Source organism: Callorhinus ursinus, unplaced genomic scaffold, assembly GCF_003265705.2.
Source record: "Callorhinus ursinus isolate GAN/ISIS: 27379988/994484 unplaced genomic scaffold, GSC_fseal_2.0 scaffold41, whole genome shotgun sequence".
NCBI lineage: Eukaryota > Metazoa > Chordata > Mammalia > Carnivora > Otariidae > Callorhinus > Callorhinus ursinus.
The window spans coordinates 4,755,702-4,770,386 of NW_027397103.1; the positions used below are offsets into that span (position 1 = coordinate 4,755,702).

Below are 14,685 nucleotides of genomic sequence, written 5' to 3' on the forward strand. Positions count from 1 at the left end.
GGAGAGGCACAAAGCGGAGGGGAAGGGGGAGGGACGCGCGCGGCTCCCATCCGGAGGTGAGTGGGTGCGACTGGCGCCCTCCAGCCGCGCGGGGCGGCGGACCCGGAGGATTCGGAACCGGGAGCGCGGCGGCCGCGGGCGCCCGGGAGGAGGAGGTGGAGGAGAAGGAGGAGGAGGCGGCGGGCAGGCGAGCGGACGAGCGGACCAGCGGGCGGGAGGGCGGGTGCGCAGCGCGGAGAGGCAGCCTCGGCGCAGCCTGACTTGGCGGCAGGTGAGTTCTCGGCCCAGCCGTCCCGCGTCCCCTCCCTGTGCCCTGGGGCTGCCAGCTCCGGCGCCAGCCCCCGGTGCGCACCGGAGGCTCGGGGCTTGCCGCGCGTCCCAACTTGGTTCGGGCGACCCGGTTCTCCTCGCAGCGGTTGGCCCCAGGCTGGGGGCTCCGGGCCGGGGGTCGACGCGCCCGCCGCGCTCCAACTTTGCAGGGACCCGCGTCCCTCTCGAGCCGCGCGCTCGGCTCCGAGCTGCGCGCCCGCGGTAATGGCGGACCCCTTGGCACTGCTCGTTACCCACGGCGGGCAGCCCGCGGCTGGGGGCCGCCGGTCCCCGAGGATCGCCGCACCTGCCCAGCCTCAACTTTAAGCTTCCCTGCGTGCCCGGCCCCCCGGAGGTATGGCACCTGCGCGCCCGCGGTAATGGCGGACTCTTTGGCATTGCTAGTCACCCTTGGCGGGGACCCGGAGGCTGGGAGGGCTCTCCTCTTGGGAAGCGTTGCTCCTGCCTGGCTTCCAACTTTGCGAGGATCCTCGTTGCGCTCCCGCGGTCATGGCGGGGCCGCCTGCGCCTCTTACTTCTTCAGCCCGGGCGGGATTGGGGTGTAAAAGCGCCGGCTCCCAGACCTGGGAAAGTTGTGCCTCCCGCTCGAAAGAGGCTTTAGGGCTCCCGGCGCGTCCCCCGGACGGAGGAAGGGCGCGCTCCGCTGGGATTTGGGGCCAGGCAGTGCCCTGCGCGCGATGGCTTTGCTTCCAGGTGATCAAGGGTCAGGGCAGGGTCCCCGTGAGATCCAAATTCCAGGGCCACTCTAAGGACCCTTGGGCCCGAGGGTCCGGATAGGGCTCTCTGGACCGCGCCCTAGAAACCACAAGACCCTCGCCTCCACCCCAGGAGCACTGCGGCCGGAGCGTCCCCCGGCTCTCCGCAAGCTGGAGACCGCGCTCTCTGGGGTGGGCACCCGGAGAGAAGAGGCACCCGCTGAGAAGGCTGTAGAGCGAGGGCAGGGAGCTTTCGAGTGAGGTAGGGAGCTTGGGTTCTAATGCTAGATTTACCCTTTACTGGGTGTGTGGCCTCAGTTCTCTTGTCTGTAAAATGGGGAAAACGATTTCTTCCTCGTGGGGCTGTCGTGGGGACATTAAAAAATTATGGATGCGAATGTAAGGTGTAGGGCAGGTGCTCAGTATGCGGGGAGTGTTGCTGAGATTTTATTATTGTAACACTCCTGAACCAGATCCAGGAGGCTCAAGGGTCAAGTGTTTCCTGCCAGTAGGAACTGGGGAGCCCCTCAAGGTCCCCAAGCTGTGGTGGGTTGCACTTACCACTAGTGGAACCGAGTAGCCCAGGAAAAGATGCAGAGGGCTCTTCCTGGCAGATGAGACACCCCCCCACCAATCCCATAGTTTAGCTCAAATCCTTCAGGAAGACCCCTGAAGAATGTACAAGTGGCTGGGGAGGGAGCAACCCCCAAGGCAGGGGGGGTCCCTGAGCAGAGAAGTGGTGCTGGTGAGCCAGCCCAGGGCACACAGTAGACCAGGACCTTGGAAGCGAGGAAGAAGGAACTGACCCCTCAGGCCAGTCCCCCAGAGGAACGTGAAAAATCTCCCTTTCTTCTAGCCCTTTCTCTAATTGGCGTTGGGGCCAATGCTGCTATTTGCAGACTCAAGAGAACACTGATTTTCCCCATTGTTATTTTGAACTTAAAACAGGGAAGGGGCCTTTCGTGCCCCAGCTGGCAGGGTAGTGTCAATTCTTTTCTGCCCCTGGGCATTTCAGCAGACAGATTTGAGAAGCCTTGGCAAGAACCCTAAGGGAGGCATTCTGTCTCCCCACTTGCACCACCACCACCCTAATCCTTATGACCAATCCAGAAGCCTCTGAAAGAGTGCATAGCTTTGCACCATCTCCAAGGCACTCTCTCACACAAGGTTTCCCTGGAATGTGCCCAGAATGCTCCCCAAAGCTCCCTGCAGGTCACCAGTGAAGCAATCGGAATCCCATTTTGCAGATATGGAAGCAGAGGCAGGTTAAGCCAAGCAACCTGCCCATAGTCGCCTCCCTGGTAAGTGGCACAACTGGAGACGGTAGTCCCAGGTTTTGGCTTTTTAACCTGAGGGGTTTTGCCCAGGTCTGGACACCTAGGTAGTCTAAGAAGGACATGCTCCTGCCCTAGCACCCACAGCCTCATTTCCTGATACATCTGCTCCCCCAGAGGCCACCCCAGTGGTCAGGGGCATGACTGTGTCTCCAGAAATTGTAATTCTCACCCCCCCCCCGAATCCCAGATTGCATAGGGAAAGCGCAAGCAGCATGGTAGAGAGATCCGGGAAGGATCTTTGCTTGAGGCCACGCCACTTAACCTCTTCGAGGTTCAGTTTCATTGTCTGCAAAATGAGAACATAACTCCCACAAGGTTGTTTTGAAGATTTTCTTCATCAAATATGTGAAAGATAGTCAGGAAACAATAGGTTTATGCCCAGATTGGTGACTAGGGAAGAAAGGGAACCCCAGAAGGAAGTCTTCTGTGCCACAGTAGGGTAGATGGGCTTTCCAGACCCATCTGCCCTGTGCTTCTCCTGCCTCTTCTTTGTTTTCCCCTAAATGGCCAAAGCAAGCTGTCTGGGAGGCTGTCATCCACAGAGAAAGACCTTGCCGGAAAGGGTGAGAGGCTAGGAGTGGTGTGGTGGGGTAGTACGCTCCCCGAGGGTCTCTGCATGTGAGTCTCAAGACGCTGTCCAAGGTACCAACTGGACAGTTGTCCCAAAACTTTCCTACTGGTGGGGATGCCGGATTCCTAGGACATGGGAAGACCAAGGGGTTGGTTCACCTGGGTATTGTGAGCATGCACAGGTTTGGCTGTGCTGCCTTCTTGGGGGTATGTTTAGGGGTATGACAAGACTCTGTATATTGCCCGTCATTCAGTTTCTGTCGGTCTCTGCATGTCTTGGTGAGCTTTGGAATGTGGTTGAGAGTCACTGGCAACATTCTGTGCCCATTAGAACTGGGCGCCTTTTCCTATTGGAAACTGGAATGTGCAGAAGTTGCATTTGGCATTTTAGGACCAATTTTTCACCTGGCCTGTTTGAACAAAGGGGCATGCTTCCCACCACACACGTCAGTGTGGGTTTGTGTTTAACCACACAGTGGTTGCAATGACTGTAGACTTCACCATTTTTCTCATTCTCATATGTGATAGCATTTAGACATCATCTAATCCAGAAGATGCCAAACATCAGCCCGGTGGCATATCGCCATCAGAACCCACCAAGGTGCTAGTTAAAAACAGAGATGCCAAATCCCAACCCAGATCTAACAAGTCAGTGTTTCCAAGGGAGACCTGAAGTTTCTGTATTCTTAACAAGACTTCTCCAGCAGATTCTAATGCCCTCCACTCTTGTCCATCACCCACATTTTAGAAATGGAGAAATTGAGCTCAGAAAAGGTGAGTGCCTTGCTGAAAGTCACACAGCACAGTATCGACAAAGCTGGGATAGAACCTCAGTGTCTTGACTCTTTGCCCAATGCTCCATTATGATAACAACGTGTTTACTCCAGGAGAGAGAAGCCCCATAGATTCCAAACTAAAAGGAATTTAATTACCTCTCTCTCTCTCCCTCTCTCTCTCTCCCCGTTATTGTCGGATTGTTCAGAAGGGACTGAGCAGGACCCCTTCCACTTTAACCTTGCTGCACATCATCCCTGTGTCCCCGTGTAATGTTGGGCATTAGTCCCATTGGCTGATCCATATGTCCTTTGAGAGGGGATTTCATTTAAAAGTGACCTATTGGTTAAAACTCTAGGAACCAAGTAACCACTGACACTATTAAACCCTGTCTAACTACCATTGATTTCACCAAAACAATTGGTTTGAGCTCTTTGACAGCTGAGTCAGCCCCCCCCCACCAACACTTGCAAGTCCTGCGTCTTTATGTCACTCACATGCCTGTTCCTCTGAGCAGCACCCAGCAATGCAGGAAAATTGAGTCTACTTGAATCTATTAAATAAAAATGATCTATCAACAGAAATTACCCCTAAGTCCCCAGTACAGGTGTAGCTAATGGGGTACAACAGGTACAGGTGTATTTAGTGACGAGAAGCCGAAGCCGAGCAGCAGTTATGTGTGGCTCTGCGGCAGACGTCAGCACATTTGTCAAATGTGTACCGATGAGTGTCAAATGGCAGACTCAGTGCCGGACCCCAAGGGCAGATGCCCAGGGGAAGGCGGCGTGAGCCCTGCTCTGACCAAGCCTGCAGTCTGGCCGGGCAGTGGGCGCCAAACAAGCCTTGTTACCAGGTGTGGTGGTTGTGCCAGACACATAGCAGTGCAATGCGGCATCCGGTATGGATGACTGGGGATATCAGCGTCGGGCTTCTAGGAGGAGGCAGCATCGGCACTGGGAGGCTTCTGATTTGTAGCAACCCGCCCCACCGCAGTGACAGGGTCTCCAGAGCCAAACTGGGTCAAGTGCAGCCAGGTTGAAAGGCAGAGCACCACACTGAGAATCCAGAGAGGATGTCCTCTGGGGAAGCATCTACACCAGGCCCTAGCACTTGTGGATTCTGCGACTCGGGGGTGAGTGAGTTAACCTCTCTGAACCGCAGGTGTCGTCATCCATAAGATGGGGTTTCTAGCTACTGCATGGGGCTGGTCAGAGGACGCACACAGCGTGAGCTAGTATATGTGGAACTCTGGAATGGGGACAGCATCAGGCTCGTGGTAATGGTCAGCACAAAGCAAAGAAATGCACAAAAGAGAGACCCCTCCATTTAGCCAGCTGATGTGGACCCTGCGTTTTGCCCTCACTCGGCTCCGATTTTCTCATCTGTGAAACGATTGTTAGCATTCAAAGGCAGCTCCATCCGGAAACCTGCAGATACGTTCTGTCTGGCTGGGACTCCTACAGGGTTTCATTTTGGTCTGGTTTTCCTCTTTTTTTTTTTTTTTTTTAACCTTTAGGTCACAAACTGCCACCATTAAATATTGTTTATGTCACCTGCCCAGCCCTTGAAGATATTTTCCATTTTACAACCCCTCAAAGATCTTTTCCACTTTAACATTCTGTGGCTCTCTAGACACACACATTTGCCCGATTCTTGTCCATCAGTGGCATTCCTGATTTCTGCTGACAACCCCTGAAGAAAGCCTGCTCTGTGAGCACTGGAAACACAGGGCCGTCTGCAGGGGTCAGGTTCCCATTTCCACCCTGGCTGATTTTCCATGTCCTGTCTCCTCCCGTCACAAGATCACCTCTTCTCAGTTGGGGTTCCCAGGAAATACAGGTCTTCTTTTTGGCCACTCGAGCTGCTTTAGCAGTCTTGCCCTAAAGGCACCTAACAGAAATTCCACAGATTATCAGGGGCATCCCTAAAAGTGTCTCCGCTTCTGCTGGGAAATGTGGCCCACCAGCATTAAATCCCTTCTTTATTCAAGGAGAGCTAAATTGGGGATTTAAAAGCTGAGCCTTCCTGGAACCTGTTTCCAGGTTGAAATGAAGAAGGGAGCGTGGCAACTTTCAGATGCTGTGGGTGAGCAGTCGGTGCTTCTCAGCTAGAGGATTTCTTGATCATGAATGAGAGTCTAGGCAGCTGCTCTTTCATCAAACAAACAAGGGACCAACTTGCCATTAACTAGAATGCAATGGGGTACATGGTGTGGGCAGTCCATCCTATTTGGTCATTAAAATAGCCATGTGGATCTCATTGTGATGTATTTCATTACAGGAATTTTAAGCACAAAAATGGAACCCAGAGGGATAAATCAAAATACAACTCAGTAGCAACTGACATATTGGGGCATGTTTTTTCCTTTGGATTTTTAAGGCAGTCTCATAACTCTGAATATTCAGTATCCAATAAGGAAAATGAAAGCAATTATGTTGATGTAACCAGAATACAGGTAATGAAAAAAGTCAATAACATCTATGTACTAGTTTATTAAGATAAGTCTCAGCTGGAAAAACCTTCATTTGTCATTTCTTTCCTAGTATCACTGTAGTCACCCAAATAAAATCCTTTTATTTCTTGCCAGGCAGGGTATAAAATAATGAGACAGGATGGATGTTCTCGGTTGATATTTTTATTGGTTTTGATTATTTTTTTTAACAAGCATGCAAAACTCCTACGTGTAGGTAAATGTTTCCTTAACTACTGTCTTCAATGCACAGGATTTCTGGGGGGAGGGAGGGTACCCTCTTCAAGACTTGTGTTCTGAAATTATAGATTTCTTTCTGACTCTCCTGCCTGGTGATAGCTCAGTGGGCTTTTAGGGTGCATTTGTATTTCAGAAACAACAAGAAGTCCTTGGGAGCCACATTTTGTAGTTAGAATGGGTGAATACATGGGATGAAATTATGTGGAGATTTTGTTTTGAGGAGGGGCTCTTTTTCAAAACAAAATGGCATAAACAGACTGGCTTTTTTTTTTTTTTTTTTTGGTCTGGTTGCAAACTGGTGTCTAAGTCAAGCATTGTGCCCTGTGTACTTCATCTTGAGACTCTGATGACAAGAACCAGCCCCATGAAGCTGAAAATCTTCCTGCTCAAGAACCTCTTGACGGCCTCTTGCCATGTGGCAGATTGGCTTCTCTCTCCTGAGCAGTAGGGATTAGATTTACTACTTCAGTTGCCATTGTTTAAAACACAACCTTAACTGAATATTTGGGGACATTTTGCAAAGGATGGTTATTTTCCTTCCGCACAACAGTGGTACTGTGGGGTTTTGTGGGAGACTGTCTTTATTCTAAGATATGCATGTTTAAGAATTTAGGGCTGGAGCATCGTGACCTCTGCAACTTATTTTCAAATGGTTCAGCGAAAGAGAACTACAGATAGATGATCCGTAGTGGCATAGATAGATGAAGCCACAGAGAGAGGTGACGGATGGATGGGTAGATGGATAGACAAACAGACAGAACAGACGGACAGAACAAGCAGGGTGAATATGGCCAATGCCAAGAGTCGTCAACTCTAGTTGGAAGTTCATAGTTGTTATTGTACCATTCTTTTCAATTCACTGTGCTTAAATATTTCATAATAAGTTGGATGGCAAGAATAGCTTTAGGCTTTCCTCTGGGTTAAATTTTCCCAAGTTTCTTACGAGAATAACATTCAGCCTCCTAATCTCCGTCCCCCTCCCCACACACGCAGACGCACACACGCACACACACACATACACACGCTCATGAGCCCTGCTTTTCCTGGAAGAAATAATCCTGCAGTTTAGCAGAATGTCACTGTTTTCCATGGCAGCCTTTCTTTACATTTTTCCCTCAGCATTTTAATTAGGGCTGTGAGTCACTGTGTTTTATGAAGGCTGGTGACAATGTCATTTACGGCTGCTTAGCATCCCAATCGAGCCCTTTTCTGAGGCGCTCATTACATCAGGGGCATTGAGCAGTGAGCAGGCGACACTTCTCTCTGTCAGCAGCAGAACAGGCTCCGGGCATCTTGAGGAATTCAGAAATGAGCTTGAGGTTCGTCCCTGGAATATCTTCCTGGGTCCCGTTTTCCACTGCTGGGCTTTATAGCCCTGGTGTGGTTTGAATGCATCTCAGCTCCAGAAGGTGATCCAAAACTGAGGATTTGACATCCTTCTTGGAGACAGCAGGCTTTTCTCCCAGGCACAGGGGTCTGACTTGCCCTGACATCGGCTCTTGGATGAGCGAGACGCCTCTGGATATGAGGTGACAGCAAGGAGGCAGGATTCTGGAGCCCATCCAAGCCTGATTCAAATCCAGCCACTGCTATTTATTCACCCTGTGACCTGGGGCAAGCTATTTCATCTCTCTTTAAACCACCTTTCCCTCTTCTGTAAACATGAGGATAACTCCACTTCACTGGGTTATCGGGACCCTTAAATACTCGGTGCCTATTGGGTGCTCCATACATTTATTCATAAGAATGAAGATCCCCATTAGGATCATCCGTGTAGACTTGCTACACCCTCGACCATTGGGGGTGCTTCTGCTATTTCCTTGTCCCTAGACCCAAGGTGCAGTGGAGGTGAAAGTTTGTCAGCTAGGGTCCAAGCAGGACACAGGAGACACCATGGCTGTGATGCTTTGATTCCAAGATAGTGTAATGAAAGCTTTATTTAAGGATACAGTTTAAGATGCCAACAAGGGAGAGTGAAGCATCCAGGGACGAGCAAGGGGAGCAGGGAGTGATGACCACCACAGGACGGATGGAGCAGGGGGAGGGAGCCTGTTACTGAAGCCCTCTGGGCCATAGGATGGGGGTGTGGGGAGCTCTCAGCAGAAGCTGTGCTAGGAGGAATGCAGACCTCTCCAGGCCACAACACTGGGACGGCAGGGAGCCCCTTCTCTCTCCTCCTTCTCATCTCCTTTGTGCCTCCCATTGGTCAAACCCAATCAGAAGCCAGAGGACAAGGAGCCTATTGATATCCATAGAGGTTAGCCTCCTCCTGGGGCCCAGAGAGGTTAGGAGAATGGTGGAGAATGGACCTGGGGGCAGAGGATGGAGAATATCCATCCCCACACAGACGAGGAAAAGAGGAAGACCTCACTGATAATCAGGAAGAAAACCAACCCCAACTCGTCAACTCTGAGCAGAAATATGCTTCCCTCATCTGGGATGTGCTAGAGTGTCTCCAGTTTTCTGTAGGATCCCCATGAAAATCTCAAAACAAATCGGGCCTTTCACTTTCATTTCAAAACCAAAACTCATCCCAAGGTACTTTGAGGAAACGGGAGTGAGCATTATAAAATCAAATGAACAGTTTCAAGGCATTGCAACTTAACCAGCAAATTGTAGGGTAGCATCTCGGGTAAATAAAGCCTCCAGTCTACTGAGGAGGTAAGGCTTATTGGAGAAGCTGCTGAGGCAGGTTTGGTGTTCAGTCAACAAGTAACCAGTTTAGTGTCTGTTGAATGTCCACTCCGTGTGGCTCTGAGCACATAGCTGGAGGCGATGGCCAGGTATGTCATACCTGCCAGGTGCACACCTCGTGAAGCAGGAGTTCTTGGATGCCAAAGCAAGGCATTCTAGTGGTGCTATGCCAGGGACCCTAAAACTTCATTGCTGAGGAGTGGATCAAACTTGGAGGAACTCCCTTGGTGAAAGCCACGTGATGGTGTAGAAAGACCCACGGAGTGGGAGCCGGGAGGCTGATGGGGGCGTCCAGCAATGATGATAGCACGGGCCACCATTCTTCATACACCTGCTGAGGGCCAGGTGCTGTGCTAAGCGCTGGGCTCACCAAAGCACAGCTTCTCCAAAATAGTAAATTATGGTAAAATTCACATAGCATGAAATTTCTCATTTTAAAGTGTACAATTTAGTGGCATGGAGGACATCCATTGTGTTTGACAGCCGTCACCTCTATCCAGCTCCAAAACCTTCCATCACACCAGTGGGAAACCTTATCCCCACTAAAAATTGAAATCACGTGTTCAGGCCAAAACGTGTACATGAATGTTCACCTGTCATAGTCAACAGGTGGAAACAGCTCAAATGTCCATCAATAGATGAACACAATGTGGCTTGTCCATACAATGGAATGATATTCAGCCATACAAAGGAATGACTCACTGTTGCATGCCACAGTGTGGATGATGCTTGAACACAGTATGCTAAGTGAGCAAACCCAGGTACACGAGGCCACATATTATAGGATTCCATTTATATGAAATGCCTGGAATGGGCAAATCCGTAGAGACAGAAACTGGTTGCTAGGCACTGAAGGGAGGGGGCAGAAAAGGCAGTAGGGAAAGACTGCTTAACTTGTACCCATTTTTTAAAACTTTTTATTTTAAGGGAGTTTTAGACTTACAGAAATGTTGCCAAATAGTGCAGCGAGTTTCTTTAGACCCCTTATCCAGCACCCCCTAATGTTAACGTCACGTCTGGTTTTAGTACAATTATTAACTAAACTACAGTTTATTTGAATTTCACTTTTCCCATGAATGACCATTTTCTGTTCCCAAATCTTATCCAGGATCCCGCACACTTTCAGTGCTCATTTCTCCTTAGTTTCTTCTGATCTGTGATAGTCTGTCACACGGGCTTCTCTCAAGGGTTTGACAATTGGGAAGATTAGTGGTCGGTTACTTTGGAGAACATCTCTCAATTTGAGTTTCTTCAGTGCTTTTCTAATGATTGGAACAAGATGGTACCCATTTTTTTTTAATTTGCTCATTAAATATTTGTTTTGATCAGTAATAGAAAAACATAGCTGGCCCCTTTTGTACCATGATTTCACGGATGTTATTCCTTAGGATGAGGCTATAGTAAGGATTTAAGGTAAAAAGTGAGTCAGCTCTAGGAAAAAATAGTAGCCAGATGATTGCCTAGGGTGAGACACAGGGTACGGCACAAAGATGTGAAGGTGGTTAAGACCAGTTGGGGAAACATGACACCATTTTATGTAATCTTCACAAGGGCCTTGCAAAGTAAATAATATTATTTGCCATTTGCCAGATGAGGAACCAGAGGCACAGAGATGCAAAATGTCTTGCCCAAAGCCAGCCAGTCAGTAAATGGCAGAGTCAGCATGCGCAGCCAGGACCTATAGCCTTAACCGTGACAATATCCCGCAAGCATTCCTTGCCACCTCTGTAATGTCAGCTTAGATGCTGCTCATGGTGGCGTCCTTCTCTTTGTGATTTTACTGTAGGGGGAAGTTTGCAGAGCTCCGTTCAGTAGGACTGAATCAGAGGGGAAGGTGTCGCTCAGAGCTGGGGGGTATGTCTTGTAGGGGCTTACCAGGTGCACTGGTACAACGGAACAGGTCAGGAAACCCCAAGGTAGAGTCACTAAGGACAACAAATGGGGTCTTGGACTGTGTATTCCCTCTAAATGAAGAAGGGAAGCTGGTTTCCATTCAGCTCTTGTTGGAATGAGTAGGCAGACTGGTTTGACATCAAAAGTGAAAGCTCCATTTACAGAGAAAAGTGTCACTCCAGGAAGGGTCTTTGTAAACGCACTGTATGAGGGAAGAAGCAGGTAAGGAGTTAAGTAGTTAAGGATGATGATTATGTGAAATGCTCTACCATTCTCAACAGCTTTAACCCAGGGACAATGAGGCAGAATGAGCATCAGCCACAGGGCATAAGCTGGGACATATGCAGTAGGCTCTCAGGAAGGTGGGCATCTGTCAAACACCTGGATCAACCGGGGTCACCTGTGGGAGGACCCAAGTCACTAAGCACATCTGTCCTTCCACTGAGCAGCTTTTAAAGGTGACCTTCCTTGTTTTCCTTTAAAACTCACTACGGAACAGGGGTCCCACAGGCAAATAAATACCTGCAGGCGCCTGGCAGGAAACACATGAGTGAGGGGGGCTGCATGGGGGCCCAGGGGAACTGGAGAGCCCATGCCCTATCTCAGGGGGGCGCCAGCACCCACTCCAGATGTTTGCTGACATTCAGGAGTACATACCCAGTCCTTGTGCTCCTTCCAGTGTTCCAAGAAAACCAGGAATTTGCATTTCACGTGAAATTTCCAGTTTTTACATGGTGGTACCCAATTTGGAAAAAAAAAATGTTTTTAGCTGTGTTGACCAAATGAAACTCATGTGTCGTGCCTACGGGTTCTTGTTTGTAGCATCTAACCTAGGACTTTTTGAAGCAAGTGATATCCCGGGTCTAAAGCCCTTTTGCACAGAATGGTTTCATGTAGTGAAATTTCATTTGTGATGGCCATTTTTGTAGGTCACGAAATAGTTGGAGATCTGCAATTTTACTCGGTTCAGCCTAATATTATTGCTCCCTTGAAGCTTCATGGGACTGCAAAAAAAAGTAACACAAACATTTAGAGGCAAACTGGACCAATGTTTCCCAAGCCATAATGTGCACACCAGTCACCTGGGGGTCTTCTGAAAATGCAGAGTCGAATTCACAGGACTGGGGTGGGGCCTGAGGCTCTGCATTCCTAACCAGCTCTCAGCTGATGACTGCTGGTCCGTGGACCACACCGTGTATAGCAGGCCCTAGACCATGTCCATCACTGGTGATTTTACAAACTACACTGAGACCCTTCCTCTTTGCCTCTCCTTTTTCTGAATCCAGGTGTTCTTACCCAAATATGTGAGGTCTCATTTATTTGTTCTTTGATTTGTAATAGGCCGTGTTATCACCTCCCTGCAGCTCCTCGACAGCAGGTGAGCTGATACCAACCCTGCCTTCCTGCATGGCAACCACCAGCCAGAATGGTGCTCTGGATGTGGCATGGATGCTCCAGTTCTCCACTCGTGCCCACTCTCCACTGGGCACCTTGCTGTGCACCGAGGGCACAACAGTAAACCAGAAAACCATGATCCCTGTCTTCAAGGAGCATACAATGTCATAGTTCATTTAGGATGATATGGTTTTGGAACAAAGTCATTACTCAGTAAAAGCTGAGCAAATGAAGGAGTTGTGGCTGGGGTCTCTGATACTATGATCCTTATTCTTATTTTATCTTTTATTTTAAAAACTGCATTGATATTTATGGCTCTGTTAATCAATTCTAAATAAGCATAATCAGGTTTTTATCCTAATTATGAATTTGACCTTTTAAATATTTACTTTGACAAGCAACTAGTATGGGGTCTGTGGATCCCTACAGGGCTCTAGGATGCCTGAAAATCCTGGCATTGCATGCCAGCTTTTGTGATGATTTTCCCCTCCCATCACCTGTCATGGTGTCTTCACATCCCCTGTTATCAATCCTGGATAGGCAGCTAATAATTGGAGGAGGTTCATTAGGAAGGGCAGGATAAGGAGATACTGGACTGCTTGGGCTTATTTTGAATAATCAAGAAACAGTATAACAGACATGAAAGGCATCTACCAAGAAAGCTTCACCTCACACCATGAGATTAGCATTACCATCAAATATAGGACCCTGAATAAATTTCCAAATTTCATGGAGGAAGCAAGGAACATGAGCCTGTAACTTGAGTTTGAGAAGAAATACAGGAGACCTGGATCCTAGCTCTGACTCCGTCTCTAAGAACCTTTGGCAAATCCTTCCCTATCTGTAAGCCTCGAACTTCTCATCTGTAAAATGTAAGGTTGCTTCCTGAGTTATGGAGTGCTTAGAAAATCACATTATGGACTATCTCCCCATCTAAACATGCATATGCACACACGCAAAAATTGTGCACACAATTCCAGGATTGTCAGGAATCCCCGAGCCCTGCCAAGGGTCCATAGACTCCATAGTGTGAACAATTGAAATAGAAAACCCTACTGTCCATTTCAGCCACCAATTACTAACATTATAAGTGGTGATCAGGCCAACTGAAATAAACATACATAGTAATATTTGAAAAGTGGCAACAGCAAAAACTTTGGCTGTCATTATTTGTAGGTGATATCAATTATCTGCTTAGAAAATCTGAGACTAAAATTTACTGGAGCTAATAAAAGAGTTCGGTAAGTAAAAAATAAAAAGCAAAGACTTTGAGCTCAGACACACTTGGTTTGAATCCCCATCATTGACAGTAGCTGGATAAACTTCTATGATATAATTAACCTCTTTGAGCCTCAGTTTCAACATCAGTAAAATGGGAATAATACAATCATGTCCTTCATATAGTTGTTGCAAGGATGAAATTAGATAGTTCAGTGCAGTGTTTACATATATAAATGTTTAAAATATTAGGTTGAACTATAAGACAATGGTGAATTTGATCATTTGCAAACCTGCTAATTTAATAGTTCAACCTAATTAATAAAAATTCAATGAAAAAATTTCAATGAAAGAAATTGCTGTGGATAGCTGATCATTTATTCAACAAATATTTATTTTGTGCTTACCAAGTGCTAACATATTTTAAGAAGAGAGTGAATTATATCTTTCAAATCAAAGCAGACCTATGCTGCCTCTGCAAATGTACATCAAATCCATACCTGCCTTGGTGAACTATTTTTCCACCTGTCCTTTGCCCTTGTCCCCATATCCATGCTAATATAGAGCAGCTGCAAATGCATTTAGTCAATCTGAGAGTCTTGATCTTTTACTCAAGTTTAACCCATTTACATTTATTGTTTTTACTGATCTATCTGACATATGCGGTGTCATTCTCAACATTGTCGTTTGTGTTTCCCATTTAATGTATTCTCTCTTCACTGAAATTCATTTGTAACTGATTCAGACCTACGTGGATGCTGTGATCTATTTGCAGGGAACTTTCAACTTAAAGGAGCAGATATTATCACTCCTCCCATAAAATAACCATTCTTACTTCTTTTTTCCTTCCATGGGCACCTTTTGCCTAACCTGGCTTCCCTGCATCAGGGACACCCAAGGATGCCAGGCATGAGATGAGAAATTTGGTTGAGTCTCAAGTTAACACTGAGTGGCAATCTGAAGGGTACCATTCTTGATGTCCTCCTTGAAATAAAGACTCAACATTGCTACGACAGTTGACATTCACAGTTTACAGAGTGCTCTTTACAGCACCTGTCTTATTGAATCT

General features: G+C 47.8%; 1 protein-coding gene across 2 annotated transcripts in view; it reads left to right on the forward strand.

The window, feature by feature from the left end:
- Nucleotides 1–231: 231 nt before the first annotated feature.
- Nucleotides 232–14,685, forward strand: part of NOS1 (nitric oxide synthase 1) — a 102,808-nt gene continuing 88,354 nt past the window's right edge. Inside the window, exon 1 of one of the 2 annotated variants that reach the window (XM_073881035.1) lies at nucleotides 232–271. The gene's annotated coding sequence lies outside the window, so the exon portion shown is untranslated. Of the gene's footprint in view, nucleotides 272–4,743; nucleotides 4,839–14,685 lie in introns of those variants that run through there. The other variant, XM_073881036.1, reaches the window with a different exon arrangement.